This window comes from Castor canadensis, chromosome 4 (genome assembly GCF_047511655.1).
Source record: "Castor canadensis chromosome 4, mCasCan1.hap1v2, whole genome shotgun sequence".
In the NCBI taxonomy this organism is placed as follows: Eukaryota; Metazoa; Chordata; class Mammalia; order Rodentia; family Castoridae; genus Castor; species Castor canadensis.
In genome coordinates, this window is record NC_133389.1 from 53103629 (window position 1) to 53119396 (window position 15768).

The 15768-nt window shown below is 39.9% G+C and overlaps 1 protein-coding gene across 4 annotated transcripts in view; it reads left to right on the forward strand.

Annotated features, from left to right (window-relative positions):
• Positions 1-15768, forward strand: part of Ttc39c (tetratricopeptide repeat domain 39C) — a 103380-nt gene that overhangs the window by 26252 nt on the left and 61360 nt on the right. The window lies entirely within an intron of this gene.

The following is a 15768-nucleotide window of genomic DNA, read 5'->3' on the forward strand; positions in this document are numbered from 1 at the left end:
GTCAGTGAATAAGCAGGATAGTCATGTGCCCATCACCCCAGCTACGAGGAAGGCATAGGTAAGAGGATCCTGGTCTAAGTTTACCCTAGGCAAAACCCTACCTGAAAAATAATAAGTAAAAAGGACTGGTGGAGTGGCTCAAGTGGTAGAGTGCCTGCCTAGCAAGAATGAGGCACTAGCAGTACTGCCAAAAAAAGAAAAGACAAAGTAATTGTAGGGTGCGTATGTACATCAGCGGTGTAATGCCAGGCCCTGGGTGTGACCTGCAGCACTGCAATATATGCATGCACATACATATATATTTTTTCAATTTGACAATTACATTAAAGTAGTTATGTATTGAAAGATAACAAAATAAAAACTACTCAGTGACAGTGACATCATTCTTTTTTTTTTTAACTCCTCCTTTCCACCTTAGATTTAAACACTGAGAGAATTGAGTTCTAGCATACTCATTCAGTACACTGAAATATAAAATAAAAGGAATAGGGCAAAATCAGAGTCTTCTGCGCATGCCCTGATGGGAGACATGGAGGCCAGGTGCCGAGTGGGAGGCTGGGCACCTGCAGTTTACTGCTGGGGACGGAAGCTGCTCCACACACAAAGCCATGAGCTTGCTCCTTTGGCTGTCCACATTCAGAACTTCCACACATCTCTCATGACAACTCCTATTCTGGCAGATGAGATCGGACGCTTTTAGGGTAGTATGGCCATAGACCCAGCTCCTATTCTAAACTCACAAAATGGGCTGCTCTGCCACAACTCTTAGACCCATAGAGTCCCTGGACAAAGGCACACAGAGAGCTTCAGGAAGACCACCAGGGGAGTTTTGAGGACGGGGAAGATCCCAGGTGTATGGCATTAGGCCCCAAGAGGCTCTGGACTGAAGAATCTGCAAAGGGCTTCAAGGAATTTCTACCAGGCTTCTTGCTGCTGCTGCTTGTAACATGGTCAGGACAACATCTTAACCATGTGCCAAAGTCTATCTCTAGCAATTGGATTTTTCACCAATGAGATGAAATTCCTATTCCATAATGGTAGTTGGCAGAAAGAATGGGGTGTGTGTTTGTGTGTGTGTGTGTGTGTGTGTGTGTGTGTGTTTAATGTCTGTAACCAGTTGTGCTGGGGCTGAAGAATAAGCCCAAGGACATTAGTTTCTTTGTGTGAACCCTGCACAGGTACAGGTTACAGAGAAGGCCTCATTGAAAAAGTCAGATTTTTTTTCCTGGGATTTGAACCAGGGTTAGAAGAGAAGGAAGTATGTGCCCAGGCTAGAAGAAAGATCAGTGAACAGGGAGTGCTTTAGAGTTGCAGGTGTTTAAGGGAAGGAGTGATAATTACAGCTCATAAGAGCCAGTTGTTGGGAGATTCTAGAGGTCTGGCCATCTACTGCCAGGGGAGACTGCTTTTGTGTCAGTTTGGTGGGGACCTAAGCATGGGGGAGGCTTTGTGTGTCAGGCCAGTCATAAACAGGTGGGGACCAAGATGGAGGCTGGTGTGACAGAAACAGCAGGAGAAGAACACAGAGCAGGAACCCAGGAGAACAGAGAAGAGGTAGAACTGTCAGCCCCCAAAGGCTGATGAGAACTCAGGGTGAGCAATTCGCATGGAAAAACAGCATGATTTTGGGATAGAACCTCAACAGAGCAGGGAATCAGAAAATATATATATATGTATTTTTGCCAGCATTGTTCACTTACCACTTTTCTGAAACAAAAGTCTTAGCAGTGTCTCTAAGACCTTTCTGGTCAAAGTACGGTATGCACAGCAGCAGCAGCATCACTTAGGAGCTTGTTAGAGTGCACATTTTACCTTACTGAAAATCTACATTCTAACCAGGGGACATTCATATGCATAGCAGAGTGTGAGAGGCTCTGCTCCATCACACTGCCTTCTTGGGACTTAAAAGAAAATTTTATAACAAATTTTTGTGACCTATTAAGTCTCCTTTTGTGGAAGGCTATAATAAGTGCTAAAAATACCATTTGGGAAGTGCTTATAGGACCAGCTATAGCATCAATGATTTAGCAATAAATATGCATTTGTCACTGTCAGCATTTCCACCCTAGAACTCAAGTGTGGGAAGGGGGAGCCTGCAGATAGAGGAGCAGGTGGAGGTTCCCAGGCAGTTGTGCCCTTGGGGAGGGACTAAAGCTTGTCTCCCCTGCCTTATGCATCTTGAACTGGCAAATGTACTTCCGTAGGATGGCTGCTGTTCTTACTGTCAGGTCTGCCCATGGAGAACAGTCAGCACATTCCTCAGGCATGCTGGGGTTCCTGTCACAGACTCATTTCTCAGTGTACTGCTGAGGGTCTCTGCTCCTGTTCAAGGATCACTCACTTCTATAGGGGGAGTAGTAAGCCGTTTTCCTGGGGAAACAGAAGTGATGTGCATGAGCCTGCTATTCTGAACCATGGAAATGTCCCTGCTGGGCTGACTCACCTTCTGCGAGTGGAACAGTCTGTCCCCAGGCTCCTTACGATCAGTATGTGTCATCCCAAGGAGAGGTACAGTGGCTGTTGGGTTTATTGCTCATGAAGGCAATTTGAATATTGAATTCGGGCTGATTATAGGTAACTGGAACAGAGTTCTGTCGTAAATATTGTTGCACCTCCTTTACTGTACTGCAAGTTTTAAAAAATATAAATATACAAACAACTGTGTCGGGAAAGACCTCATCCCAGTGGCTGGAATGGTTCTTGGCATGTAGGAGATGCTCAAGAAATATTTGTGATATTTTGAATAATCAAATTTAGTTATAGATTGGTATTTTAAATACTTTACACTGATTGAACTTAAAACTTTTCAAATTTTGAAGGAGATGAATGCTTATTTATTGATAATTTGGAGAAAGAAGAAAAAGAGAAAAACTACCCTTTATTCCCACTGTTTACGGATAATGTTAATTTAGGGTGTTTACTTTTTTGAATTTTTTATATAGCTTGTCATATTGCACACGTTACTTTGTGAAATTAAAAATTACAGTGACAGGTGACTGGTCTATGGGTCTATGAAGTCTTCAGATGTTTAAGATACTTTTCCTGTTTATTTGTTAGACACATATAAGGTGGTATCATTACATCAAATTTGCAAATAAGAAAATACAGGAATACAGGCTGAGAGTTCGGATATTTCGCTGCTGGTCTCACAGCTACTCTATGATCAAGCTGAGCTTTTTCAAATATCTGAAGGAAGCATTTCCTTAGTTATGACTATTTTTGTCAGAAGTGGCAAAATGATATTTTGCTTTGTGAATATAGTTAATTTATCTGTCTTTTCTTCAACATTCTAGATGTCTCTTTTTTAAAGTTTTTTTTGCTGTGTAGCCCAGGCTGACTTGGAATATTCACAGTCCTCCTGCTTTAGCTTTCCCAGTGCTGGGATTATAGGTGTATACCACCATGCCTGGCTAGTCATCTTATTTCTTGATACTATGTATAATATCACAGTGAATATCTTTGTCTAGAATTTTTTCTGCATTTCATTTTTCTTAAGGTGGATTCTTAGAAATAGTTTTACAGACACATATATGTGCTTTCTAAGATTTTTATGAAGTTTTACAATTTTGAAATACTTGCAAAACTGTAAGACATTACTATCTCATTGTGTAAGAACTGAAGTAGATTTAGTGTTGGTGTAACTTTGAGAAAATATTTCTTTCTTTTTGTATACCATACTCCTGTTAATTATGAAATTATAATATAATTTCTAAGTTACCACTTTCATAGGAAGTATCAGTGATTGCTGTTTTGGGGTTGTTTTTCTTTCTTTTTTCTCAAGTGACCTTTCCAAATGCAGGAGTTCTCTTTAAGTTGCATGTAGATAAAAAAATTAGATTTTTTGTTTTTGATTGTATTGGGATTTGGACTCAGCCTCTTGTTTGCTAGGCAGGTGTTCTACCACTTGAGCCACATCTCCAGCTCTTTTTGCTTTAGTAATTTTTTCCTATAGGGTCTGGAGTGCCTAAGCTGGTCTTAGACTGTGGTCCTCCTACTGATGCCTCTTGCATAACTGGGTGCTACCTGGTCTGGCTCTTTTTTTTTTTTTTTTTTTTTTTGAGATTCGGTCTTACTAACTTTGTGCCCTGGCTGGCCCTGAACCACAATCCTCCTGATCTCCTCCTCCTGAGTAGCTGGGATTATAACCATGTGCCCCCACGCCTATCCCTAGATTTGTTATTTTTCTACTGTGGAATATACTCTTTGTGAAAACATTATTTGATTGTTTATATTTTAAGTCACTAAAATTTTAAAATGTAGTTATATAATGAAGACATGAATACATGATCAGGTACTTAAAATGTTTGCTAACTCTAAAAAAGAAATAATTATACCATAAGAAGTGTCTTAGTATCTTTATATTCCCACTGTAAATAGTTTTCAGAGCCCAACAGGTGAACAGTTCAAGAACTGTATATGCAAAGTGATGGTTTACAGAGAGCTAATAGCAAAGACAGGAAATCATTTTAAGCATTTTACGCACTCCAGGGACTATCCAAGTATGAATCTTCTCAGAAGGAGGAGGCATGGAAAGGTTTTTTTTGTTTATTTAGGGCAACTCGTTATTCATGATCTTCACTCAGTAATTACTTATATTGGTCCTGTTATATGCCAGGTACTATTTTAATGAATTCTTTACTCAGTAAATCAGGTTTACAGCATAGAAGCAGAAACAATCGCACCTATCATTGAACCACCTTGAATAACTCAGCACACATGTATTCTTTTGTTTGTTAGGCCATTTATTCACTCACTCACTCACTCATTCATTCGGTCTTCAGGTCTTCATCGAGTGCAGTCTAGATGCTGGCCTTTTGCCAGTCACCATGCTGGTGTGAAGTGTTCTGAAGGATGAAGGCTCCCCCCCAGCCCGCCCCAAGACCCAAGGGACTAGGAAGGGTCTGCAGCTAGCCTTATTTGGTTGGAGACCTGGAGGCCGAGCAGGAGCCATTGAAGAAATAGATCCTGGGTCAGTGGTCTGGGCAGGTAAACCCTGAGTGCTGAAGCCCCAGGCAAGCAAGAATGTCGTTTCCCTTTCCATGGCTTTTATCTTGGTTATTGAACATTTACAGGATTAAAGTAGCAATGAGAAATGAAACAAAATGAGAGCACTTTGTACTTTCCCTATTCTTGTCTGGAGACAGCCTTATATTTTTTACTTCCTAAATATTCACTCATTAAACAGTCATATTTTTTAGACTGCTTAATTCTAACTCAAAAAAAGATGTGGCAGATAAAAGATGGGGGCTCAGGGTCAAACTATTCTCTAGCCTATCTTTTCTCCCATCTCCCCAGCCCCACCCCAGTCCTGACTGGTTAGGCATCCAGCTACTATTCGGGACTCTGAGAGGAGTAGTGTTCAGCTCTGCAAGCTGCAGCCCCCCAGCCTCCCACCCAGGCCAAGCTCTTGTGTCCTCTGTCCTTTTCTAAGGGTTTGTGTGCTAGTTTTAAGGGGTTCCCCTGGACCTGGTTGCTTTTCTTTTGCTGGATACCAGAGACAAGCTAATAAGATGAGTGTTTTGGTGACCCAGTTATGGAAGCTGCTTTTAAAAATTCTCTCTGGTTTTGAGGAGTATCTTGTCATAGTCAGGGATGCATTCTTCCTTTTAATGTTTGATCTGTTAAAATTTTCAGTTGACACATAAAATTTTCAATAGGTTCATATCTTTGTGATATAATGTGATAACTATATATATATAGTGTGTGTGTAACAATCAATTCAGGCTAATCAGCATTCTTAACTATGGACAGCCTAGAAGCGCATCAGTTAGAACTATTGTTCATGAGAAGCAAGGGTCAGGAGCCTAATTGTTGCTTTTTTTGGGGTGCTCATTAATGGGGTGCTCTACCTGTAGAAAATCACCCCCTAAGCTATAGGAATGAACCTTAGAAACTTCTGTTTATTCTGCCCCTCTGTGGGGAGGAGACACACAGAGTCCTATCCTGTCCCCAGATTTCTTCCATGCCTAGCCTGCTACAGGCTAACGCTTCATTGCTCTGGGTGAGAGTGTTTCCTGACTCTTCTGATATGATGTGAGGCCACAAACCAAGCAGTTAATGTAACAAAAGTAAATGGTAAGAAACTGCAGTGCACATGCAGGGGCCATGCTCTGGGGACTGACGCCCCTCCTGGCTGGGTGCCCCTCACCTTCAGGGTGCAGGTCAGGGAGGAAGATGAGCAGTGGTGATTGCAGACTCCCATGTCTCCAAGAATGGTGGGTGCCAGATAAAAACAAGTCTGAAGGGTAGGCTGGATCTATTTCAAACACCATGTAAATCAAACACTCATAAAGTCAATGACCGAAGAGCAATGCTTCTAGAGATTGTCCTTTAAATAAAAAGTTCCCCAAGGGTGGTGTTTTGAGTTGTGTCTAAAGCATACGTGGAGCCTTTCCATGAATTTCCCCAGCTGCTGTCTTCAGATGAAGGAAACATGAACGCTTATTTTTCCTAGTGAAAGCAGTTTTTATGGGTTCAGGTTCATGAAGAGCTCAGACCTGCTCATTTTTGTGACTCTGTGGAAGACAGTCCATCAACTGACATCCTATAGCACGTGACCAGTGGTTGAATAAACAGACATGTATGAGGCTGTCTTATATGCTGGGGGTCAAGACAGCAGCACATCAGAGATGGAGACCTCACTCTTGGGCTTCTAGTTATTTCAACAAAAATAACCAATGGAACCCTATCTGTAGAGGAGGTCACTTTTAGTTTATTTTAAACTGGTGAACATTGACCATGACTTGGGTGTATGGTTTTAAAATTAAATATTAATTTAAAATTAAATGTCCTGTTTTTAAATGTATTTTTATTTCACTTTCAAAGGAAATGTGTAGGTTTCTTTTAGATAGCTTTGTTTATGGATACAAAGAACCACCTAGAAAGCCACAGATTATTTCTTTGATTGTGATAGTGAGTTGTATTGTTTTTGTTTGGCCTGATTTCTTGATCACCCTCCTGACTATTTAACCTGGATAGGGTTGACCTTTTAGTCCTTCATTGGAAATTTATCATGGATGTTTAGAAGATGCAGGAGTGGAATATGCAGGTTTTGGAGTTGAACCTGGAACTGAATCTCTCTGGTTGACAGGATGAGAACTAAGAGTGGGATGGAGTCCCTATAATTAGCATGGGAAGTGAGTTAACTTTATAGGAAAACCACAGATAATGAATTTTATTCTATGATCTGATTCATGGCAGAATTCAAAAGGGAACATTCCCCTGATATTATCTGGTCATGTTTGAGACCTCCAGGGATGTTGTATGTAGTACATAAAGGAAGCTTTTAAATGAAGATGCTTCCAAAATAAATTAGATTTTTTTTCCTTTTGGAAAAAATACCCATTATGAATTGAGTTAAGAAAATTCTTTTAAACAAGCCTTATCACATTTTATTATCCTTGGCCACTCTGTGAGGGGATAAGGTGCTTTTTAGTTCTTTGGCCTAGAGTTTTTCATTTATCACTCCCAAGGCACTTTGCCTTTTCTGCACATGGAAGATGTTTCTTTACTGACCACTTGTTGAATGAATACTGCATAAAAAGGTGGTCCTGTTATTCCTTGCTATCATAATATAAATAGCAAGGTACCAGATGGCCAGAAATTCCTTCCTTTGTTATTGCTGCAACATCTTCCTATTGTGATTGAGGCCTCCAAGGAGCTCACCATAACCATTTCCCATGACCAAATGGTGCTAGAAAGTGAGTTCAGTGTATCTGGAAACATAATTGGTTGATTGCAGAATTGTCCAATTAATATTGTCTGTTGATTTTCACTGCAGTGTGCTGAAGTCAGAGAACTTGAAATACAGGACAGTGCAAATTGAGCCCCCAGGCCAGAACCACCAGCTAAGTGGGGGCTGCAGCGGGGCCCTCAGAGCTTTGTGAAGTTGAGACATTGCTTAGTACTGACTTTCACGTAGTCTAGCTCTTAATTCCAGACTAATCAAATTTCTTCTTATAGAGGATTTTGTTACTTTTCTTGACAGAGTACAGAGAAGTCAGCTAGGTAGAGGGAAGATTTCACTATTAAAAATAAAAAAGTAAACAAATAAGAAGAGAATTAGTTTAAATCACAAGAAAATGTTTGGTTCTATTTGGTGTCATAATGGTCTTTTTATCTCGAGGTGGGATTCATAAAATCTTACTATTTTTGGCAGTGCTGGGATTTGAACTCAGAGCCTCATACTTGCTAAGCAGGTGCTCTACCTCTCAAGCCACATCCCTTTGCTTTTACTTCATTTTTCAGATAGGGTCTTGGGTCTTGCACCTTTCCCCAGGCCAGCCTTGGACTGCGATTCTCCTGCCTTCACCTGTCTCATAACTTACACTACAGTTGTACACCACCATTACTGGCCCTAAATCTTATTTATATTACTTACATGATAATATACAAAGCAATCCCCAAATCATTTGCTTTTATTAAAAAAAAATGTCAGAGGCTGTCTTAGGGAATAACCTCAGACCAGGGCCTTTCTCTTTTCTTCTTTTGGGTCCAGTTCTCTGCTAGCCCTTGCACTTAGTGAGCCCTGGTCCATAACTGGGCACTGTTGGGCCTCACCTCACCACTGGGTGAACCACTCACTCCTGTGGAAGCAGGAGTTGGCTGCTTTGTTGCTGAACTGACCCATTATTCTGCTTGGCTGACTGGATGGTCTATTCTGCTGAGTTGTATTGAAGCAACAGCTGAATCACGAGGAGTATTTAGAATAAGTCAGTTGGCTTAAGTGATGCATTTCTCTGTAAAGGGGTGTAAGTGTGGGGGGAATGTCTACAGTGACAATGTGAGGCCAGATGTGATGATGAGAGCACTTCCAGTCATGGCTCTTTATCCACCCCACAGATTGTGTGTGTATGTGTGTGACACACATCCACTGTGACCTTCATCTGCATTTCCCTGTGATTAGTGATGTTGAACATTTGTTCATGTGCTGATTGGTTATTTGTATATCTTGGAAGAGTGTCAGGTTCTTTTTGGGTTTTTGTTTTGTTGTTGTTAAGTTGTTGGGAGTTCTTTATGTATTCTTGGTGTTAATACTTCAGTACTTTAGCAGATATATGATTTGCAAATAATTTCTCCCATTCAGTAGGTTGTTTGCCTTTCTACTCTGCTGATTGTGTCCTTTGATACACAGACGTTTTTCATCCTAATGTAGTTCAGTTTATCTGTTTTTGGACTTATTACTGGTGCTTTTGGTATCATATGCATAAAACCATTGCCAAGTCCAGCGTCATGAAGCTTTCCCTGTGTAATTTATTAAAACTCAGTTTTTTTCCTTATTCTGGATAATGTTGGAACAGATGGCTTCATGTACATAGCTTTTTTCCTTCATTTGGCATTGTTTTACTTTACTTTCAGAAAGAAAAATGAGAAAGCCAAACCAGTTTGGTCTTCTTGAAGTCTGTTTTTGATGGTACTAGGCAGAGCAGAGGATATTTCTTGTCTTCTGGCAAAAGTTTGCTGAAGGCAAATTTAGAGGCATTAGAGAATCATTTGATATTGTCTTTTTTTGCTAATTGTATGAAGTTAACTTCTGTGGTCCTCTGGGGCTAATGATTTTTAAAATATTGAAGATCACAGAAAAGACAAGTTTCCATTAAGAGCAGCAGGGATGAATTCATTTGATTTTTTTTTTCCAACCATCAGATCTGAGGTGGTCATGCCTGCAGTGAAAGATGTGGATCATGGCCATCAACTAAGAAGGTTCAGGGTGGCCCCAGATTTCCTTTGTCATTTACAAAGGTCCATACTCCCCATGCACTTGGAGGGGAGAAAAATTATGTTGGAGAATTTTTCTAAGAACTCAATGTTATGTAAATTCAAAACGTTTAAAGAAAAAAAATCAAAGAAAAGCGTGAAAATTTCCATTCATTCACTACTGTGGGTGGTAAAATTGCATTTGAAGAAGTGTATTTAGGTTCATTTATCCAGTGGAGAAATGCTCCTTTAAGAATTAAATGTATAGGGCTTGTGGAGTGGCTGAAATAGTAGAGTGTATGCTTAGCAAGCATGAGGCCCTGAGTTTAAAACCTCAGTACCACCTCCCCCCATAATTAAATGTCTACATTTCTTTTTACTATATTTCAGGAAACAAAATCTTCATCAGTCCAATTTTGAATATCCTGGAAAAACTTATTTTTTTCCTGTGGAAATGTTGGTGAATATAGGAATAGATGATAAATTGCTTCCTTATAGTCTCAAGAGTTTTTTTTTTTTTTTTTTTAATATTTGGATGGCTCATTGTTCAGGGTGAAAATTCTAGGGTCATTTTCATTGCTGATGGTTCATTTTCAAACAACAAACTATGGCAGGGACTATAAAAAGCCCCCTTATCAGTTAAAAAAATAAAACACCTTACTTCTTGGGAGAATACTCATATATTTTTAAAAACTTTTTATTTTGGAAAATTTCATACCTCCTGAAATACTTGAGACAGGCTAACTCATAAGGTAAAGGAGGTTTATTTAGCTCACAGTTTTAGAGGTTCAAGGGCCTTGGATTGGCATGAGCTCAGTTCTGGTGATGCCATCTTGGCTTCATCACTCATGGTGGATGGCAGTGTCTAGAGCAAGTGATCACATGGCAAGGCAGGAAGTAGGAAGAGACCACATGGGGCCGGACTCAGCCAGGGTCCCACAAGAACTAACTTGGTCCCATGAGAAATACCTTAATCCCTTTCAAGAGTTGGCATCCAATTACCTTAGGACCTCCTACTAGCCACACTTCCAAAAGTGTTCCAACCTCAACATCACTACAATGGGGACCAAGCTTACAACACATGGACCCTTGGGGGACCAGCCACATTCTAACCATAATACACCTTGCAAACAACCTAGAATAGTTTAATGAATTCGAATTTTCCGGTCACAGAACCTCAGTAATTTTCAAGTTCTGGTCAATCTTTTTATCTATACTTCAACTTAGAATCCTATGAGGTGCAGGACAGCACTACAACAAAGAATTTCTGGACCAAAACATCTGGAGTGCTGCTGTTGAAAAACGGATTTGGGTCTTTAATTTCTGTTAGTAATGTTTTGAGTTTTCAGTGTAGGGCTACTTCCTATTTTCATAGATTTCTTCTTAGATAATTAATATTTTGGTGTTACTGTGAATGGTAATTTTTAAATCTCGTTTTCTAATTGTGTGTATGTGTGTGTGTGTATGGGTACATACATCTTGTAATTTTGTGTCTTATTTGTTTCTGTTGTTTGCTGTTGATATTGTCTTATTTTAGAGTTTCCCCTTTAGTCTCTTGTATTCCCATTTATTGTTGCTGAAGAAACTGGCATTTTGTCCTGTAGGATTTCCCCCAGCTTAGATTGTGCTGAACACCACACTGTGGTGGTGTTTAATATGTTCTCTTGCTCCTGTCTTTATGATAACTGCCTATATCCACTCATTTATTAGGAGATGCAAAATGGTGATAAACCCCAGTTCTATCATTTGTTTTTCATTTATTTCACTTATGAGCCCTGGATACAAGAGAAACTCTCCCCTCTCCCAAACAATTGCTTCTTCTGAGTTCTTAGAAAAAAGGTAGGGTAAGTGGTGTGTGTGTGTGTGTGTGTGTGTGTGTGTGTGTGTGTGTGTGTGTGTCACTGGGGTTTGAATTCAGTGATTTGCACTTGCAAAGCAGGCACTCTGCACTTGAGTCACACATCCAGTCCATTTTGCTCTGCTTATTTTGGGGATAGGGTCTTCTGAACTATTTCCCTGGGCTGGTCTTGGACCGTAATTCTCCTGATCTCAAGCCTCCTCTAAGTAGCTAGGATTACATGTATGAGCTAGGATTACCTGGTGCCCAGTAAGTAAGTACTTATTCTTTGCCTTTGTATATCTGTTTTCAAAATAATGAGTTGATTCCCTAGGATCCTTTATAGGCAACTAGTGAAGTTGTTTATTTTTAATTAAAAGTACCATGCTGAATGCTTGGTTTAACCTTACTTGATATTTCAATCCATTTCTGTTTTTGCCCTCAAGGGTGATAAAGTTGTTCCATCTTTGGCTAGTGGGGCCTTCTTCAAGGGCCTAGTGTGTTTTTCTAAACTTTCTTACTTTCTGCTGTAACAAGACACTTCAAGCTCTACTTCTTTTTTTTTTTTAATCATTTATTTTACTTTATTTTATTTTATTATTCATATGTGCATACAAGGGTTGGGTCATTTCTCCTCCCTGCCCCCACCCCCTCCCTTACCACCCACTCCACCCCCTCCCTCTTCCCCCCACCCCCTCAATACCCAGCAGAAACTATTTTGCCCTTATTTCTAATTTTGTTGTAGAGAGAGTATAAGCAATAATAGGAAGGAACAAGGGTTCCTGGTTGAGATAAGGATAGCTATACAGGGCATTGACTCACATTGATTTCCTGTGCATGTGTGTTACCTTCTAGGTTAATTCTTTTTGATCTAACCTTTTCTCTAGTACCTGGTCCCCTTTTCCTGTTGGCCTCAGTTGCTTTTATGGTATCTGCTTTAGTTTCTCTGCGTTAAGGGCAACAAATGCTAGCTAGCTTTTTAGGTGTCTTACCTATCCTCACCCCTCCCTTGTGTGCTCTCGCTTTTATCATGTGCTCAAAGTCCAATCCCATTGTTCGGTTTGCCCTTGATCTAATGTCCACATATGAGGGAGAACATATGATTTTTGGTCTTTTGGGCCAGGCTAACCTCACTCAGAATGATGTTCTCCAATTCCATCCATTTACCAGCAAATGATAACATTTCGTTCTTCTTCATGGCTGCATAAAATTCCATTGTGTATAGATACCACATTTTCTTTTTTTTTTTTGATAATCAAGTAGGTCTCTTTATTAGAAACAGAAAATTCTTGCCCACAAAAAAAACTTTCAGGAAATATTCAGACTGTTGTTCATTTACATGTAAACACAATCAGTTTATGTATATATTTACACATAAAACAACATCAACAAATTTAGTGTATGCCCTTTCTTGTAAATATATTAGCAATATCTATGAAATTGCCAACTGTACATTTCACTAATATCGGGTGTTTTAGCACAAATGCAAGGATCTAATTTACATACTTATGAACTAGAGAGAGTAAAAACAGTTGTGTTAACCACACAGTGTTTTAGAGAACATGATATAGAAGAAATAATGCATATTTGCTATTTAATCTAGGCAATTTGTCTAGAATCCTGGATTCACTGGATTGTATATCCATCCACATTCCATGAAAGTTGGCTGTGAGTTGGGCTCTGTGCTCAGCTCTTTTTTTTTCTTTTTTCTTTTTTTTTTTTTTTCATTTTTCTTTTATTATTCATATGTGCATACAAGGCTTGGTTCATTTCTCCCCCCTGCCCCCACCCCCTCCCTTACCACCCACTCCACCCACTCCCGCTCCCCCCCCTCAATACCCAGCAGAAACTATTTTGCCCTTATCTCTAATTTTGTTGTAGAGAGAGTATAAGCAATAATAGGAAGGAACAAGGGGTTTTGCTGGTTGAGATAAGGATAGCTATACAGGGCATTGACTCACATTGATTTCCTGTGAGTGTGTGTTACCTTCTAGGTTAATTCTTTTTGATCTAACCTTTTCTCTAGTACCTGGTCCCCTTTTCCTATTGGCCTCAGTTGCTTTTAAGGTATCTGCTTTAGTTTCTCTGCGTTAAGGGCAACAAATGCTAGCTAGTTTTTTAGGTGTCTTACCTATCCTCACCCCTCCCTTGTGTGCTCTCGCTTTTATCATGTGCTCATAGTCCAATCCCCTTGTTGTGTTTGCCCTTGATCTAATGTCCACATATGAGGGAGAACATATGATTTTTGGTCTTTTGGGCCAGGCTAACCTCACTCAGAATGATGTTCTCCAATTCCATCCATTTACCAGCGAATGATAACATTTCGTTCTTCTTCATGGCTGCATAAAATTCCATTGTGTATAGATACCACATTTTCTTAATCCATTCGTCAGTGCTGGGGCATCTTGGCTGTTTCCATAACTTGGCTATTGTGAATAGTGCCGCAATAAACATGGATGTGCAGGTGCCTCTGGAGTAACAGTCTTTTGGGTCTATCCCCAAGAGTGGTATTGCTGGATCAAATGGTAGATCGATGTCCAGCTTTTTAAGTAGCCTCCAAATTTTTTTCCAGAGTGGTTGTACTAGTCTACATTCCCACCAACAGTGTAAGAGGGTTCCTTTTTCCCCGCATCCTCGCCAACACCTGTTGTTGGTGGATACCACATTTTCTTAATCCATTCGTCAGTGGGGGCATCTTGGCTGTTTCCATAACTTGGCTATTGTGAATAGTGCTGCAATAAACATGGATGTGCAGGTGCCTCTGCAGTAACCTGTGTCACAGTCTTTTGGGTATATCCCCAAGAGTGGTATTGCCTGATCAAATGGTAGATCAATGTCTAGCTTTTTAAGTAGCCTCCAAATTTTTTTCCAGAGTGGTTGTACTAGTCTACATTCCCACCAACAGTGTAAGAGGGTTCCTTTTTCCCCGCATCCTCGCCAACACCTGTTGGTGGTGGTGGTGCTGATGATGGCTATTCTAACAGGGATGAGGTGGAATCTTAGTGTGGTTTTAATTTGCATTTCCTTTATTGCTAGAGATGGTGAGCATTTTTTCATGTGTTTTTTGGTCAGGCTCTTCTTGAACAATGGAGTCAGCCATTTTTTGCAGTTGTCAGTCTTTTCTTCGATGCATTTAGGGATGGGGTGTATGCTATGGGGCAGACATTGATTCTAAGCTTTTTTGTGTGTGAACAGAGCTAATGTATTTTTAAAAATAAAAAAATACAGTACATTTGTACTGATTCTTTGCATTCTGGACTATAAGATCTTTAAATTAATTTTATCCTTTTCCCAAGCACAAAATCTTGGGTCTCAGACACTATTCCTTGCTTTTTCACAAACTGCACACTCAGCAGCCCTAGAATAACACCACCCCCTGTCCAGTAGGAATGTGGTTACTAAAAACAGATTAAGATTTGGGGGACATCTTTTGGGGGTATGTTTTTGAGGATATTTCATAATAGGGATATGTACTATTAGGTTAGAATGTTTTGAAATACACTTCTCCACCATGTGGTTGTGTTATCACTTGGATTTACATTTAGGCACATTTAATTCATTTCACTTCTGATTTGTAGGGGTTGCATTTTAAAATTTAATTTGGTATTATTCTGTATAAAATGGTTCCGAAGTCAACTTTTCAAACAAAGTGTATGCAAGGAAGCTTCATCTCTATCCTTGTTTTTTCTTCCCTGTTTCCTCCATCACATTACTGGTGTCCATTTTTAAAATAAATGTTACAGGTCATTCTACCATTTTGGGTTGCGGAAATGTGCCAGCACCTATTTCTTCTCCTCCCCTAGCACTGGTTCTCAGTAATCATCCCCTACACTTTTTGGGAATATTTCCAAATCTCCAAAACATAACTTTCTTATAGTGACACATGTGTGGGCCAAAATTAAGATGCAGTAAATTAACATAGAACCACTTGATGAAGGTATGTTAACTTTCCAGTTCCAGTTAACCTAGCTAGATCAAGCCCTCCCAGCAGCCAGTGCTGTGCACACAGGTGGATGCCTGTTCACCAAGAAGTGTGTCATTAGTGCACAGTGTACCCAGTTATCCTGAGGGTTGTGGACAGCCTGCTGGTTTCTACATCTTTTTCCCACTTAAGTGATAAGATGGTATGTGAAGTACAAGGCTAGGAACCATGAATAATTAATTGTCATACTCTCAGAAAGCTAATTTTAGTCAAGAACAAGAAGCAGAAGCAGCAACATTAAGCCCCAGGTTGA